This window comes from Ochotona curzoniae, unplaced genomic scaffold (genome assembly GCF_017591425.1).
Source record: "Ochotona curzoniae isolate NIBS_2020 unplaced genomic scaffold, NIBS_Ocur_1.0 contig_883, whole genome shotgun sequence".
NCBI lineage: Eukaryota > Metazoa > Chordata > Mammalia > Lagomorpha > Ochotonidae > Ochotona > Ochotona curzoniae.
In genome coordinates, this window is record NW_024466599.1 from 23,572,284 (window position 1) to 23,589,251 (window position 16,968).

Here is a 16,968-nt window from a genome sequence, read left to right on the forward strand (position 1 = left end):
AGAGAGAACTCCTGTCTGCTGGTTAACTCCCCAGATGCCCACAGCAGCCAGGACTCGGTTGGGCAGAAGCCAGGAGCCACGACTACAGTCTAGATCTCACACAAGGCGTGGCAGGGACTCAAGGGGCTCAAGGGACCCTCTTCTCTTGCTGCCTCCCAGGGTACACGTTAGCATACAACATAATTATGATTAAATCTAGAACTTGAAAGTCAGATCCTCTCACATGGGATGTGAGTGTTCCAAGTAACATCTAGCAGCTACACCAAATTCTCTGCCTGAATATTTGGCTTTTAAATATGATGCTAATTGGACCAGCACAATAGGTTGACTAGCTATTCCTTTGCCTTGTGGTATCAGCATCCCATATGGGTGCTAGTTCATGTCCCGTCCTGGCTGCTCTATTTCCCATCCAGCTCCCTACTTATGACCTGGGAATGAGTGGAAGACGGACTAAAGCCCTGGGACCCTGTATTCACGTGGGAGACCCGGAAGAAGATCCTGGCTCTTGGCTTTGGTTTAGCTCAGCACCATTTATTATGGCCATTTGGAGAGTGAATCAGTGGATGGAATATCTTTCTGTCTTTCCTCTCTGTGAATCTGCCTCTCCTATAAAAATAAATATCTTGCTAATTAATCATAATGACTTCATTCTATATCTCAAACACTATACCAGCCAACTAGCCAGAACTGTCATCAATAGCAATAAGTATAAAGTGGTATTCTGAATGGTCTGCTTGACAATCTGGGCCTGCTCCCTGCTACTTTAATTATACTGTCATTCTTCCCCTTTCACCCTCATACCATGGCTGATAAAGAGTTCATACTCAGAGTCAGAAGGCTTGCTTCAACGTTCTCTTTAGTTTTACCTTGTTATTATCTTTCTTTCAGCTGTCTTTTTCTTTCCTTAAGAACATTTTTTCAAAGATTTACTTATCTGATTTACAGAGAAAAGGAGAGACAAAGATCTTCTGCACACTCTTTTACTCCCCAAATGGCTGCAACAGCCAGAGCTAGGCCAATCCAAAATCAAGAGCCAGGAGTCTCTTCCAGGTCCCCCACCTATGTGCAAGGTCCCAAGGCTTTGAGCCGTCCTTGACTGCTTTCCTAGGCCACAAGCAGGTGCTGGATGGTAAGTGGAGCAGCTGGGATATGAACTGGCACCCTTATGGGATGCTGACCCTTGGCACTGCGAGGAATTAGGCTTTGACCCAGCACAAAAGGCCCACAGAAATCTTCTACAAGTAGTTTTCCAATCTGCATTTTAATTTATATAAAATTAGATACCATCTCCTTCCTGATGCATGATAATGGGAATATTTTAAGTCTTGATGAAAGCAATCAACTGAGCCAACACTGCCATCCCTACCATGCTTTTTTTATTGACAGGATATTTTAGAATAAGTTTGGAATGACATCTGTGATAATAGCAGTTAGCATACCTTGGCTGACATAATATAAATAACAAGTATTATGACAAGTACAGGTCTCTGTTTAACCATGTATCTCCCCCTTATGAACTGCAAATGGTTATGCTAAATGATACTTTTTCCCGCTTTAATCCATATTCTTTTGTCTTTTTACTTTAGCAAATCAAGATATTTAAGATTGTAATTCTATCATATGGTTGCTATCTTTTTAAAGTTTGCATTTCTTCTTCTAACATACTTAGAACATTAATGTGACCACTGAGAAGGATATCACTTTAAGAAAAAAACAAATGCGATACAAAAAACAAACTTCCTTTTGCTCAAGTTGCTGAGTCCCTTGTAGGATTGACAATGGCAGGATGGTTTATTCTGTAGTCTCCCCAGGGTTTCCTGCCAGGGGACTTCTAGATTTAGGATTGGGCAACATGAGTCAGTTTTTGGAGTGCTTTGTTCTCAAACTCCCCCTTGCAAGTCAGAGATAGAGAGCTTGAGAATTCCCTCCGCAGGTTCCACAGCCCCAGAACCAACTTGCACCTGCGAACGTGCACAAGGAGTTAAATATTAGATAAATAGTAATAGTGTGGATATATTTTTTATTTATAAAAATTGTTTATTTTGATTATTGGTTTGTGTTATAAGAGGTTCAATTGGTAGATTTTAGTGGTGATTTTAATTGAAGGTGTTTTTGATGTTGATTTGGTTGGGGGGGGGAATGGTTGTTTGGTTGTGGAGTTGAATGGGGTTGGTTTTGTGGTGGTGTGGGGGGAGGTATAGGTTGGTTTTAGTGGTATAAAGATTAGGGGAATAGTGTTGGAGGGTGTTTTTTTGTGGGTTAGATGAGGGGTGTAGGATTGGGGTGGTTGAGGGGTTTAGAGGGTGTAATGAGTTGATTGGTTGGGGGAGAATTTGGTGTTTATAAAAATTTATGTGGGGAAAATTGATTGGGGGGGGGAGGGTGTGTGGGTGTTGATGTTTGTTTAGGATTTTGTATAAAGGAATTATATGGATTGTGAGCTGGGATGTAGTTGGGGTGTTTGAATGGTGTTTGGTTATGGTGGGTTAAATTAGAGGGGTGAATTGATGAAATGTTGTTGTGAAATAGCTGGCACTGCTCGGGCGATACAATGACAATCCGGGTTTTTAAATATTAAGAGTATCTTATTGGGCTCTGCCACTCATGTGGGAGACTAAGATGGAGTTCCTGGCTCCTGGCTCTGTCCTGGCTCAGATCTGGCTGTTGTGATCATTTGGGGAATGAACCAGCAGATGGAAGATCTCTCTGTCTTCCCCTTTTTCTCTATTGTTCTGCCTTTAGAATGAATAAATAAATCAATCTTAAAAAAGAAAGAATCCCATTGCATGCTGTCCTTCAGATTTACCAACACCAAATCTAGATGGTGCATGTTCTCTTAGTCCTGGATTTTAAAGTCTTAATCATCACAATGCAATAGTCCTTGGCTGGGTGAGGCATGGTGAGATGAGTGAGTGGATAATAACCATCATGTTTCTGTTCTACTCTTCTTTTGACTCTGTCTCTGCCCAGCCATGTGACCAAAGTGAAAAGAGTGAAGCTAAGCAAAGACAGAAACAAATCCCCTCTCATCTTTGTATCACATGTGTTTCCCTTGTATTTGAATGTTTCCACCTCCAACCCCAGTAACTGTCTCACAATATCTCCACAAGAAATGCCAGAAGAAAAGCTTAAAAAGCTTCTGCACAGCAGAGATAAGGAGACGAATTAGAGGATAGGAGAAAATATTTGTGAACTATCCTCTAATATCTGACAGGCAATCAATAACCAGAAAATGCAAGGAGCTCAAATGACTCAATAACAAAAAGAAATTTTGATTTAAAAATGGGCAAAAGTTCTAAACAGACAATTCTCAAAGGAAAGATGTGCAAATGACAGAAAGATACACAAAATAAATGCACCATTAATCATCAGGGGAATGTCCACTGTGAGATGTTCCTTCACTCCATGTAGCATGACTATCATCAAAAAAATAGAAGCAAGGAAGCGCTGGTGAGGACATTGAGAAACAGAACCCTTGCATATCTCTGGGGAGAATAAATTTCAGAAATGAGTATAAATTTTCTTCAAAAAATTCAAAATACGAATTCCATCTGTTTTAGCAATTCCACTACTGGGTATAGCATGGTGTTTTAAATGGTTCAAGAAAAGATCCGTGGGTCCAGCGCAGTGGCCTAGCAGCTAAAGTCCTCGCCTTGCACATGCTGGGATCCCATATGGGTGCCAATTCTAATCCCGGCTGCTCCACTTCCCATCCAATTCCCTGCTTGTGGCCTGGGAAAGCAGTCAAGGACGGCCCAAAAAAGCCTTGGGATCCTGCACCTGTGTGGAAGACCTGGAGGAAGTTCCTGGCTCTTGGCTTTGGATCAGTACAGCACTGGCCATTGTGGTCACTTGGGGAGTGAATCATGGGATGGAAAATCTTCCTCTCTATCTCTTCTCCTCTGTATATCTGCCCTTACGATAAAAATAAATAAATCTTAAAAAAGCAAAAAAGAGAACTGCAAGAGGCTTATTTTGGATGCAAAACAATTGAAATTCATGCATGGTTTTTTCATTCAAAAACAGTGAAAAATGTATATTACGAGAAACTATTCATAGTTTTCAGAATTTTTTACACAAAGTTAAATATCTTCTAATTATATTATTCATGAACTTTTTGAAGTACTCTCAAAAATTCAAAGGAAATAAAAACCAATCTAGTGGCAAACAACTGTACTTTCATCTTTATTGTAATATTATTCAAAATCGACAGGAAATGGACACAACCTTAGTGTTCAGCATCTGACAAAAGCATGGGACAGGTGCACAGCCATTGCAAAGGATGACATGCTATCATTTAAAACAGCATGGATGACTCTGGAGTTCATTATATCAAGTAAAATAAGCCAGGCACATAAAGATAAAATCGCATGATCTTACTCATACATGTAATTGAATGCACATAGAAATTAAGTGCATACTGTAACCACTGCTATTTAAACTGGTCCTGGAAATTTAAGCCACAGCCATTAGGCAAGAAAAAGAAATTAAAGAAATGCAAATTGGAAAAGAGGAAAACAATTTTTCAGATGACATGATTCTCTACAAAGGAGAACCAAAAGACTTTACTAAAAAATTATGGGAACTTGTAAGATAGTTTGGTAAAGCTACAAGATATAAAATTAACACACACAAAAAAATCAATAGTCTTTGTATACACAAATAAGTCCATGACTGAGAAAGAACTTGCAGGATTAGTCCTATTTGCAATACCTGCAAAGAAATTTTTAAAACTTGGAATAAATTTAACCAAAGATGTGAAGGGCCTCTACGATAAAAATTATAAAACATTGAAGAAAGAAATGGAAAAACCTTTAATGTTTGTGGATTGATAGGATTAATACCATCAAAATGTCCATAAAACTGAAAGTTCAGTGAGAACCCAATGAAAATACCTACGATATTTTAAAATCTAGGAAAAAACTGTTAAAATTCATATGGCAACAAAAGAGTTCCCAAAATAGCTAAAGAATCTTAAACAACAAAAACAAAACTAGAGACATCACAGTAACAGACTTTAAGATGCAGTACAGGACAGTTTTAATCAGGGCAGTTTTAATTGCCTTACCAATTTCAGCAGGGCAGACTGCCTGACAAGCAGAACCAACAGCCCCAGTTGGGTAGTTTGTTTCCTAAAGGCTTATTTATTCATTTGGAAATCAGAATTAGAAAGAAGAGAGAGAGAGAGAGGTTTTTTGTCTGCTGGCTTACCCCCCAGATGGCTGCAATGGCCAGCGTTGAGCAAGGAGCTCCGACTGAGTCTTCTACATGTGAGGTGGCAGCCCAAACACCTGGGCCATCTTCTGCTGCCTTTCACAGATCATTGACTGGGATATGGACCAGTGCCTGAAACAGATTAGAGTAGCTTTACCCACTACTCACCTCTCTTCTACTCCTGCATTTAGACAGGCAATTCCCTCCAAGAATCTTTTGGACCTTGAGTAGTTTGAGTTATTCTTGGGCTCTATTCCGGTCCCTGAAGTTTGCATAATAAATCACATCATAAGTTAGAGGTTAAGATAACAAAAAACATGCACTTGTTGTCTCTTTTGGTCCCAAGGGTTTAGGAATCAGGAAACAGCTTCATGGAGTCAGATTAGGGTCTCTGATTAAGCTTTGGTCAGGTTGGGGTTGTCGTGGAAACTTCTGGCACCCAAGCTGAGAAGGCTTACAAAGCTGGGGCCAGGAACACCTGGGACTCTTAAGGTGACCCATCTACCTATTTAATCTCTCCATGTGTTCCTTCTCAGAATATCTACATTCAGCACATGGTAATTGAGGTTTCCCAGAACAAATGTCCCCAGTGATACGATGGCTCAGTTGGTCTCTGAGGATTGCTGCCTGAAGAGTTCATTTCCAGAGCAAGGCTTCTAAACACTACGGGTCAGACTGCAAGCCACTACAACTGGTTTTAATCACCACGTGCGATGGCACCTTGAAAGGGCACACAGCCGTCTGTGTGGGCCATGAGATATCATATATGAAACCTGTCACACCCACTATTTGGAAAATAATGTGGAGATCACAATAGTTAACTGGACACTTACAAGCGAGAACCACAGTAGACTACGAGACACAGCTTGAGATAACTACGGCGCTGCAAAAGGCAGCCAAGTAGTTTGCCTTGAAGCTGCTTTTGTATAACAGGAATTTTATCTTTACTTACATGTTTATCTGGGATGACAGTGGGGGTGAATGCTAACACCTATCATGACAGCCTAAAGGCCCATGCAACTTACCTCTTGGTGCCACATCCTGGCCCAGCATGTTCTGAAAACTGAGCCCTGGTGGAAGAAACCCAGTAACCCATTACCCAGTGCTGCCAGCCTCAGGCCTCCACAGACCATCCTGCTTTTCCTGATGCTTCTCAACCTCTGGATTTTTAAACCACATTGAATTCTTACCAGAACGCTCCCATCATTGCGGGGAGAAATCGTGTTAGGGGAGCCTGTGCTGAAGGAATGCGCTTTCTCAGCCTGAGACTTGTGCACCTCCATTCATTGACAGCCCTTGTGTCAGGTACATAAGCTAATGACATAGTATATTTAATGAAATAGGTTAAGGCTTTAAACAAAAAGATTGATTTATTTCTATTGGAAAGGCAGATACACAGAGAGGAAGAGAAATAGAAATATCTTCCATTTCCATCTGCTGGTTCACTCCCCAAGCAACCACAATGGTTGGAGCTAAGAAATTTAAAGCCAGGAGCTTCTTCTGGGTCTCCCATGCGGGTGCATGGTCCCAAGGCTTTGGAACCATCCTCCACTGTTTTCCCGGGCCACAGGCAGGGAGCTGGATGGAAAGTATAGCAACCAGGATACAAACTGACACCAATACAGGATCCTGGTGCATGCAAGGTGAGGACTTCAGCTACTAGGTCATCACACCAGGCCCAGGTTAAGGCTTTTCAAACTATGCTCAAGGCATAAGGACTGAACAACCTATGAAGAAAAATATGATGACTGTGGTCTGTATCACTGAAAACAAAGCAAGCAGAAGCTAGCCTCCTGTCTGCTTTTCTCATACTGCTTTTTCCTCTTCTTCTCTCCTTCCCTCCTTCCTTCCCAATGCCCACTGTCTCACACATTCTGTATATATGACCGGGCTAGAAAGAGTTGGAAAAAGCAACACCTGCTATCTGCGTGTTAGAACAACCCAGGGGCAGGAATTCCTTGGCATATTACTCTGATAACCAGGAAAGCAAATTGTCTTAAATCTACTACTTTTGACTATCATGATTTTCCTGGTCGGAAAGACCCTCACTAATCTCATCTTTATCTTCTAATCTGTCTCCCATGGGATTCAAAGACATGGAAGTCTTATCTGACATCCAATGTGACCTAAGTTCCTATTCCAGTTGTACAGAGTAGATCTTTCAGGCATCCAGTACCCACAGCCACATGAACCATCTGTGCCAATTCAATTCTGAGAAAATGCCTCAATTTCTTCAGCCATCTGGGCTTGCTTCATTCTTTTCTGTTGGGTATTTTGATTTCATTCATCAATTCCCTGACTTTGATATTTGGATTTTTTTTCTTTTTTTTTTTTAACCAGATACTTTACCCCAGATTGAGTTCCAAAAACAGGCCCAGTTTTAGAAGGTAAGAAGTACCTAGAAATCTGCTTCACAGCAAACGCTGCTGAATTGTATATCTAAACATGCTCAGGTTGACAAATCCTAGCTTTTTTTCTTAGCATCCAGAAAAAAAAATAACAGTTTCTTCACCTCAACTTTTTCTAAGAGAATCAAATTAAGTTTGTTACCATCAGGTACAATTGGAACAGTCTTTAAAGAAAATTGGTGGGCCCAGTGCAGTGGCCTAGAGGCTAAAGCTCTCGCCTTGAACATGCTAGGATCCCATATGGGCACCAATTTTAATCCCAGTTGCCCCACTTCCCATCCAACTCCCTGCTTGCGGTCTGGGAAAGCAGTCGAAAATGGTCCAAAGACTTGGGACCCTGCACCCATGTGGGATACCCGGAAGAAGTTCCTGGATCCTGGCTTCAGATTGGCTCAGCTACAGCCATTGCAGTCACTTGTGGAATGAATCATCAGATAGAAGATCTTCCTCTATGCCTCTCCTCCTCTCTGTGTATCTCACTTTGCAATAAAAGAAACAAATCTTTAAAAAAAGAAAAAAAATGAAGTTGACCCCATAAAGTGTGTTCTAAACCAGAGTTTTGGATGTTAGTTATGGCCATTAACACATTTCCCTTAATACTTGCAAAAACAGTTTACCTGGGTCCTTCTCATACTTTCGTAAAGAATGTGTATTTTGACATTGGAATCATACCCAGGATACCTGATTTGTTGATTCTCAAACTTTAGTATGCAGTAACAACCACAACCTATGAAAAAGGCACAGCTTAAGGCTTAGTATATCAGAAAGCCTCTGGGCCCAAGGCCTAGAAATCGGCATGTTCAAAAAACATTCTATTATTCTGATACAAACTGCCACTGAACCATAACCTCAAAAATTCTTCTTTAGAAGGTATGTTGCCTGTCAGCATGAATTGGAACTGGGGGTAGATAGAGCCTGGCTAGGGTGTAGCATCTCAGCAAATGCTGAGACGAGGCAGGCCATGCCAGACTGGGATGTAGCACCCACCAGTACACATAAGATCCGGACAGGGTTTGGGTGATGAGCCCAGTTGTAGGGGCTTCCCTGCTGGGATGTGGTTCCTGCTGGTAAGCATAAGAACTGAGACTAGGGGCAGACCAAGTTGAGCAGGGTTACCATACCTGTTGGCCTACAAGTGAGTTAAGGTTGTTGGGCTTTGCTACAGCATTAGCTGACAAGTGCCAGAAATGGGGGCAAGTCTTGTCAAGCTAGACTGCAGAACCACCTGAAAAGTATAAGATCCAGGGCTGGGGGTGGGCCTATTAGGAAAACTGTGGGCATCCCTCTGATCGACTACAGCTCCCTCCAGTGAGCATAAGAACCAGAGCTGGGGGAGTGCCTGGATGGACAGGCAGTCATACCTGCCAGCCTAAGTGTGGGCTGGATAGTGGGGTCAGTTGGGTTGAGCTAGGCTCCAACACCCACTGGCGTGCACAAAAGCTGAAATGGATGTGGGACAGACTGGACCAGTCTGCTGCACACATTGTCATGCGCAGGAACCAGGGCTGGGGCAGGCCTGGTGGGGGTTATTGGAGATCACTCTGACTGGACTATAGTTCTTGCTGGTGTACGTGAGGGCCGAGTGTAGACAATCGTAGTAGGCAGAATTGGACTGGGCCATAGCATCCACTGGTTTGCATAAGAGATGGTGCTGGAGACAGAACTGACCCAGCAACTACAACCAGCAGTGATATGGCTGATGTGGGTATGGACTGAGACAGATCCCACACTGGCTGGCACACACAGGAGTCAGGTCTGTGGTCACCTTAGGTGAGGTTTCTTTGGGGACCCATCCCAACTGAACTGCATGACTCAGAGCGCCAACCACAGGGAAAATCACAGGGTCTGTGGTCTGACCGTGGAGTGCATATGTAAGAACTGGGCTTCCTCAGTTGCTGAAGATGATGCAGTGGACAGTGTGCCTAGATGCACATGGGGGATATGACAGTCCATTGAGCGTCTGCTGAGGACATCTAGTAGTATAGTAGATGATGAAGGGCAGGACAAATTGGATAACTCTCCCAACCAGGCACTGACAGCAAGTATCTGGGTGAATGGAGACTCTAAAGTGGATTATGTCAGCCAATGGACTTTGGAAGGATTTTCTCATCCTAAGAGCAATGAAATCAACAGCATCTCAGAATTACTGAAACCACTTGAGCAGAATGCTTGGAGCATGCTCCACATCAAGGACCCTGGGATGACTTCAGGTGGCCATTCCCCTTTCCCGGGTGCTGATGCAGTTGGGATGCAGGGTGTGGCTTCTTCCCTTCTCCCTCTCCTTCCCACAGAAAAAGAAAAAAAAAATTGGAAACAATGGTGTCATTCACTTTCCCCTATTCCTTGGCCCTTCCCACCCTAATCAGTGGTCCACATGGGTGTGCATGGTCCTCAACTATGTAAACATCATCAAAAGTAGAAATTTTTTAAAGCAGGCAGGTTGTCTTGAGGGAAAGCATTAACATTGTTTTCTTCAATGGCTTGCACTGAGAGCCATGTACTTAGTAGGGACTTAAATGTGGTTCAAATTTTTCAGCAAAAAGAAAAAAAATGTACTTTTTCTGGACTTGCCCAAATAAAATACAATTTTTGACATGTGGTTTCATTCAGAATTAATTATATATTAATATTTGAACAATCCCTATAAGAAATTATAACATGATGCTGGCTCCAAAAATGTGGTTTTAGTATTGTATGCTTTGAAATTTAGACTCTTGGATGCTCTGATTTCCTATAGCTCTGAAAGTCATTTCCTTCTTGAGCTTCTTACCCTCTTTAGAATCTACATGGAATTGAAGCAGTCCTAGTTTTCACTTGATTTACAACTTTTAATCAGCATTCTCAATGATGTATTGGTGAATATTTATAATATACTCACCTCCCTTTCTCTGAGTATGAAAAGAACAGATGAATTGCTTTGAAGTAATTGAATGCAGAAAATAAGGCAGGATTACACATCCATGATTACAAGAATAACTACATATATATATATATTTCAAATTCCATATACATTAGAATTTAATTTGCCTGGGGAAAAGGAAAAGTTTATCCAGGGAGCAAGCAATTTAGAATTGCCTCATTTAGATTTTATTCACAGTTTTATTTTTAATGGAATCATTTTCGCTTATGACATCATAAGAAATTGTCATGATAATATATCAATTTTTACTTGGAAATTAACAAGATAATTTGTTCTTCATGTTCTGGAGGAGCTCTGCCCATCAGATGGGTGGTGAGCAAGATGACTAAAGCCCTGTCTAACCCTGACAGCGTTAAGTTCACGCTGCAAAAGTCATTGTTGGATGCCCTTGATAGTACTTGGATGTAATGTGAAATGTAATTTGTTCTCCACAGAGAACATAGTTTTAAGTCCAAAATTTGCCTCTGCAGAGTGAAGTTCATAGTAGTTTCGGCTCTGTGTATTTTTAAATGACCTCATCCTTCAGAAATATAAACTTTCAAACAGAAATTTTTAAAAAATGAATCAGATCATAACACCCCAAGACAACATTTCTTTGTTAGCAGACTAATCTGTGGTCTATTTTCTTTCTTCCCTATATTTTCTTCTATATTGTCAACCCTGACACAGTGATACTCAAAATGCTTTGTGCGACTCTGACTAGGATTCAAGGCCTCCCCAGACATTCTGAGAGGCTCTGAAGGACAAGCCCCAAGTCCTGGACACCAGAGACAGAGCAGTGACGTGGTTTCCTCAAGGCAGTGTGCTTCCCAGTGATTGCAAAGAAGAAGAAAAGTGAAGTTGTTCTAATTTCTTCTACATTTGACTAGCACTATCTCAAACTGTCCTTTAACAAACTATCTGGTAGTTTGTATTCATTAAGTGTTTCAAAGTTTATGGAAAGCAGAATTACAGTTTGTTTTAAAAACATTGAAATCCATGCACAGTTTTTTCATGGTACACATTTTCTATGAACTTTTGCATGTACCCTTATATCTGTTTCTTCTTTCTAGATTTATTATCCAATGTGAAACTTACAGTGGCTTCCACAAGATTCCTCTTTGTAAGCACACCCTTCATGCTTCCCTTGAATACAGGAAGGACCTATGACTTATGTCTAGTCTAGGATATAGCAAGGGTGACAAGATGTACTCATATCTAATTACATGGATATGATGATCTTATATAGGACATAAACCATATTCCTAGGGACACTTACTGTAGCATGTATGGGTATAAGCTTGGCCACACTTGGATTAGCTGAGCCCAGCGTTTCACAGCCGACTCTGGGTCCCCACCCTCTCTTGCTATGACCATTAGGATCACTCCAGAACCCCTCAAAACAAACTATCAAACATACAAACAAACAAAAACACTAGAATGGACAGACAACAACAAGGAAAGCTTAGAATCAGACAGGAAATGGTCAGTGGGGATTCACTCATACCTCACTACGTGGGACACAAAGATTAGTTACACCTCACTGGGGTATTGGGGATTTTTCTGCACACCCCTCCAAAAAAAAAAAATTCTGTACCTAAACTGATGACACTTGCCTTGCTAGAGTTATAAGCCAGTTCAGACCATCTGAAAAACAACTAAGTTCAGCAAAATCATGCATCAACACTACAAACAGCTAAATACTAAAATAAAAATAGACACAAGACAGCTGAATAGTAATCTATAGCCATTTTGAGGTGTATAGAACCTGGTTGAATATAAACCAAAATTGAAATGTCTATGAAGAAGTCACAGGATGCAGTTAAGAACCTGCATTTTCCTATTAAAGTATTGGTTAATCAATACCATGTCAATTAATGCTATAATATTGTAAATTGTTGTTGATGTTATGTTGGGGCTTTGAATTGATTGGGACGATAACTTTGCTGGCTTTACCTTCAGACCAGAAATGGTCTCACCAAGAAATCGTTGAACTCACTAGGATAATAAGATGCTGGGCTTTATGCTTGGTAAATACTTCCAATGAAAGAACCTCAACTGAATTTGAACTGTGGTAATGCAACACGGTGGAGAAATCCACCATGGGGGGAGGGTTTGGGGAGGGGTGGGGGGAATCCCAGTACCTATAACACTGTGTCACATAATGCAATACAATTAAAAAAAAAAAGGCTGCAACGAAAGCACTGCCTAGCCTTTTCGTCTCATCTGAGGAGTAACTGCTGAGGGATCTGCTTCAGGTTTATGTGGCTTGTAGCATCCAGTTCCTTGTAGGCTGTCAGAACAAGCAAGGGTTTTAGTTTCTTGCTGGTTCTTGGCTCCTTGCCATGAGGCCTTCGCCTTAGGCAGTTCACAACATGATGGATCGCATGGAAAGGGGAACATCTCTTGGTCATATTGAACTTAACCAGAAGGCTCAGAAGTTCTAACATGCTGCATCTAAACGAGGGTGACTTTTCACCCCATAATCAATGGTATAATTCTAAAGATGATGGCTGTGCTCATCTTGCCAACATCAACATAAACTCAGTTTAAGCTTTTCCCATTGATTGAATAATGATGTGATTCAGGGAGGTCTATGATATATGGACCCTATGATGAATTCAAATTAATCTAGTGTTTCAGCATGAAGCCTGTACAAGCTTTTAAATCAGCAACCAGACTACCATATGGTTTTATACGTGACTAAAGTGACTGCCAAAACAATCATTTTAATTGTTGATGAATAAATAAATTCCACCCTCATGTTCTCTCCTACTTATTCTCCCCCCTCACACACACACTTTTTTCCAAATAGTGCATAAAACACGGTAATATTGGCACTCACGAGGGTCCCCCTTGGCCTTCCGATGTGGACCATGCACTAGCCCCAAGACCGTCTGTTTTCTTGCCTGCATCTTTTGATTGCAGGTGATGATCTTGCTTCTTCCTCCTGCCAACAGTAATTAGCTGCACGAACAACTTGATGATTGAGGCTGGAGGCTTGTCCCAAGGCATCATGCAACTGGCAGAAACAGCAAAACGAGTGCTCATGTTTCAAAATTCATACAGAATCACTTGCTACAACACCAATTAGAGCTTCCTTTAGTTACCATGACACCAGATTTTAGCTTTTACAAAACTGAACAAGCTATAGACATTTAGCATTGGAGAAGGTTCAGTCTTTGTTGTTGTGACGGGAAAACTTGTGGTGTTTACTTTAGACAGTTGGCCAAGTGACAGAACCATAACACACACAAAACGCAAAGGCTATGGAGACAGGCTGGGCTAAAATTCCCCTCTGAAATGCACCAAGGCTCGGCTTCCCCTGGGCAGATTGGGTAAGCGCTTTGATTTTGTAAAGTAACTTTAACACTATATTTACTGAGACTGGGGCTAAGTAAAAATAAACTCCAAAAGCACAAATCCATTTTAATGAAATTAATGGGAGAAGTATCATTTTTACTTCACCGAGGGTTCTAGTTTCTTCAAGGAGATGCTAAATTTTATTTCTGGGATGGAGAACTCCTAACTTTGAACCATCTTTTCAATGTTCTCAAATACAGAGACCAATTGTTCACCTGCAGCCTTTTAAGTAGTCATTCCAGCAGTACCTTTATTAGCACAATACAGCAATTCAAGGCCAAGGAACATAGTGTGTATCTATGATTTGATTATCACCTAGAGCTTCTACCCTTGTGGACAGATTGGCTAATTGTTAAAAATACCTGTGAGGAGTGGCTCGAATATCCAGAAACTAGGGGGACCCTGCCATCTTGGACGGGGCGTCACTTCTTCTCACAGCTTGCAAAATTTGTGACGTTCTGGTTGCGCACCAATGGGCTGTAACCTCACTGCGGCTGCCTGAGATCCACACCCATTAATCACCTACGGCTCCAACAATCTCAGTCACTAATCCCTTGGGGTCGGCCTGCAGCCCCTCCCAACCAGTTCCTCCTGCCCGTCGCCTTTCAGACTCACCTGAGTTGTATAAAGTGGGCCTCCACGTGGGCCCGTGGCTTTTCCGACTCACCTGAGTTGTATAAAGTGAGCCTCCACGTGGGACTGTTCCCTCTTTGCGCTCTCACCCTTCACCCCTCCCCCCTTCCTACCTTGTTGGAATAAACAACCTCCTAGATACTTGCTGTGTCCGGTATTTTGGTTTTGCAAAAAAAAAAAAACTTATCATGAAAAGACTACTCAGCTGAGGGCAGTAGCTGCGTGTAAAAACTTAACTGCCTGTAACAGCTAACAACACCCACTGCTGAAAAGTGATGGACATTCTTCTAAAGGTTAAGATGCAAGTCAGGATTCTTGAGTCTCCCATTGCGTTAGCTGTGCTTGATTCCTGGCTCCCATCCCTGACTCTAGCTTCCCGTTCCTGCAGGCACTAAAAAGCAGTAGTTACGCCTACCGTACTTACTTTATTCCTGCCACCCTGTGGGAAATCAGGATTAAACTTTTTCACCTTCTGATCAGATGCAACCCTGTTCATTGCAGGCACCTGGGAAGTGAATCATTTGATGGGCCTCTCAAATCTTAAGCGTTAATAATTAGTGGGCCAGGCCCCATGGCTTAGTGACTAAATCTAAAACTTGTGCCAGGATCCCATATGGGTGCCACTTCATGTCCCAGCTGCTCCACTTCCCATCCAGCTTCCTGCTAGTGACCTGGGAAAACAGTCAAGGACAGCCCAGCACCTTAGGACCCTGCACCTGCAAGGGAGACCCGAAAGAAGCTCCTGGCTCCTGGCTTCAGCTCAGCTCAGATCAGCTCTTTTCATTGGCGACCATTTGGGAAGTGAACCAGCAGACAGAAAATCTTTCTCTCTGTCTCTCCTCTCTGTAAATCTGCCTTCCCAATAAAAATAAGTAAATCTTCCTTAAAAGGCGAACAATTAGTCAGCTACGTTAAAAAAAAGAATCTGTGGAGCACGTGGGCATATGGTGCATTCAACTCTTTTGCACAATAATGGACTTTTTTGCATTTTCTGTGCTTGGCTTTTCTCTAGTCTAGATTCTATGAATTGAAATGCTTCCAATAAGAGTGTATTTTCCTCTATTTAGACAACCAGAATAATTCAAGACACTTACATATTACTTTTCTTGACAAGGCCCTTGACTTCCCCACAAATCTTTTGAGATAGTCTGTCATTAATATTAGATTAAGAATACAAAGCCACTCTGTTTCTGTAAGTGCTGAAATACTTGACACCTAGTTAGTTTTTTTTTCTTTTTTTCTTTTTTTTTTTTCTCCCTTTGGTAGAAGTAAAATATTTCACCACAAAAAGAACAGTCCTTTCCAGAAGACAGAGAAATCCTGTTAAGCTTGAAGTTTCTCAGAAGCATTCATTCTTCCCCCATGGCAACGTGGCTGGTTCCCCAAAGCATATACCCCATTACCAGCCAGGTTCTTGCCAGTGTCAACTCCACATTTCAGCACACTGCGGCTGTTACATCCCGACCACCACGGAGCTCCTTCATCTCTTCTGTTATTGCAAGGAAGTCCTCTCTCTCTCTCTGTCTGAAGCTTTCCTCCCAATCTGTATCTAGGAGGGGGTTCTCTTGCTTCTCCCCTATAGTCTAGCTGAACTTGTTGCTCAGTAGCTTCTTGTTTCCATTACAGAGGGCTTTGCATTGCCACCAGAAGGGTCAGAAAACAATCATCATATCACAGCTCCCCAATAGGAAACAGGAATGCTTTGTTCACATGACAGTCTGTGAATTTTACTTTAGAGCAGCTTCCTTTGGTTTTGTCCGGTTGCATCAATTACAAATGCATGTTGTAGTGAAGTTTGTTTTGGATGTATCTGTATTTTTCATGACTGCCCACAGGGTATGAACTCTTTTGTCTCCCTTAGATACCCTCAGCTCCTTCTTCGCAAGGTTTTGCCTTGCCTTAAGTACCTTCTCCAACTAAATCCAACTAACTAGCTTCTCCAACTAACTAGCTACTGCGTCCTCAGCCTTGCTCGTAAGCACCCTTCTAGTCCTCTAGATTAATGTGAGCGCCATAAAAAGCATTTAAACCATCATGCTGAGTGAAATAAGACAGTCCCCAAAAGCAAATGTCAGAGTTTCTCTGACATGCGGAAGTTGATACAGAATACAAAAATATGTATAGGAGTGACACGGACATCTTCCGAGTTGACTGTTGTCTCTGTCCTTCATTAGCACTCCTGTACAACTTGGATTTTTCTGCTTTTTACTTGTTGAGTGTTATGGGTAGTGGTGCCTGTGATTATTTTTGTCAAAATTGAAGGAGAAAAGGAGATTAAGGGAAGGAGAAAAGTGTGGCTATTTTCTTAGAATTTTACCTAAGGAGTCTATTCTCCTTGTATCAATAATTTTAAAAATATATAAAACGTTCAAAAATTTTTCCAGATTCTTACATTAAGACAAAACAAAACAAATAAGACAGAAAACACACAAACAAATCCTGTCTTAAATT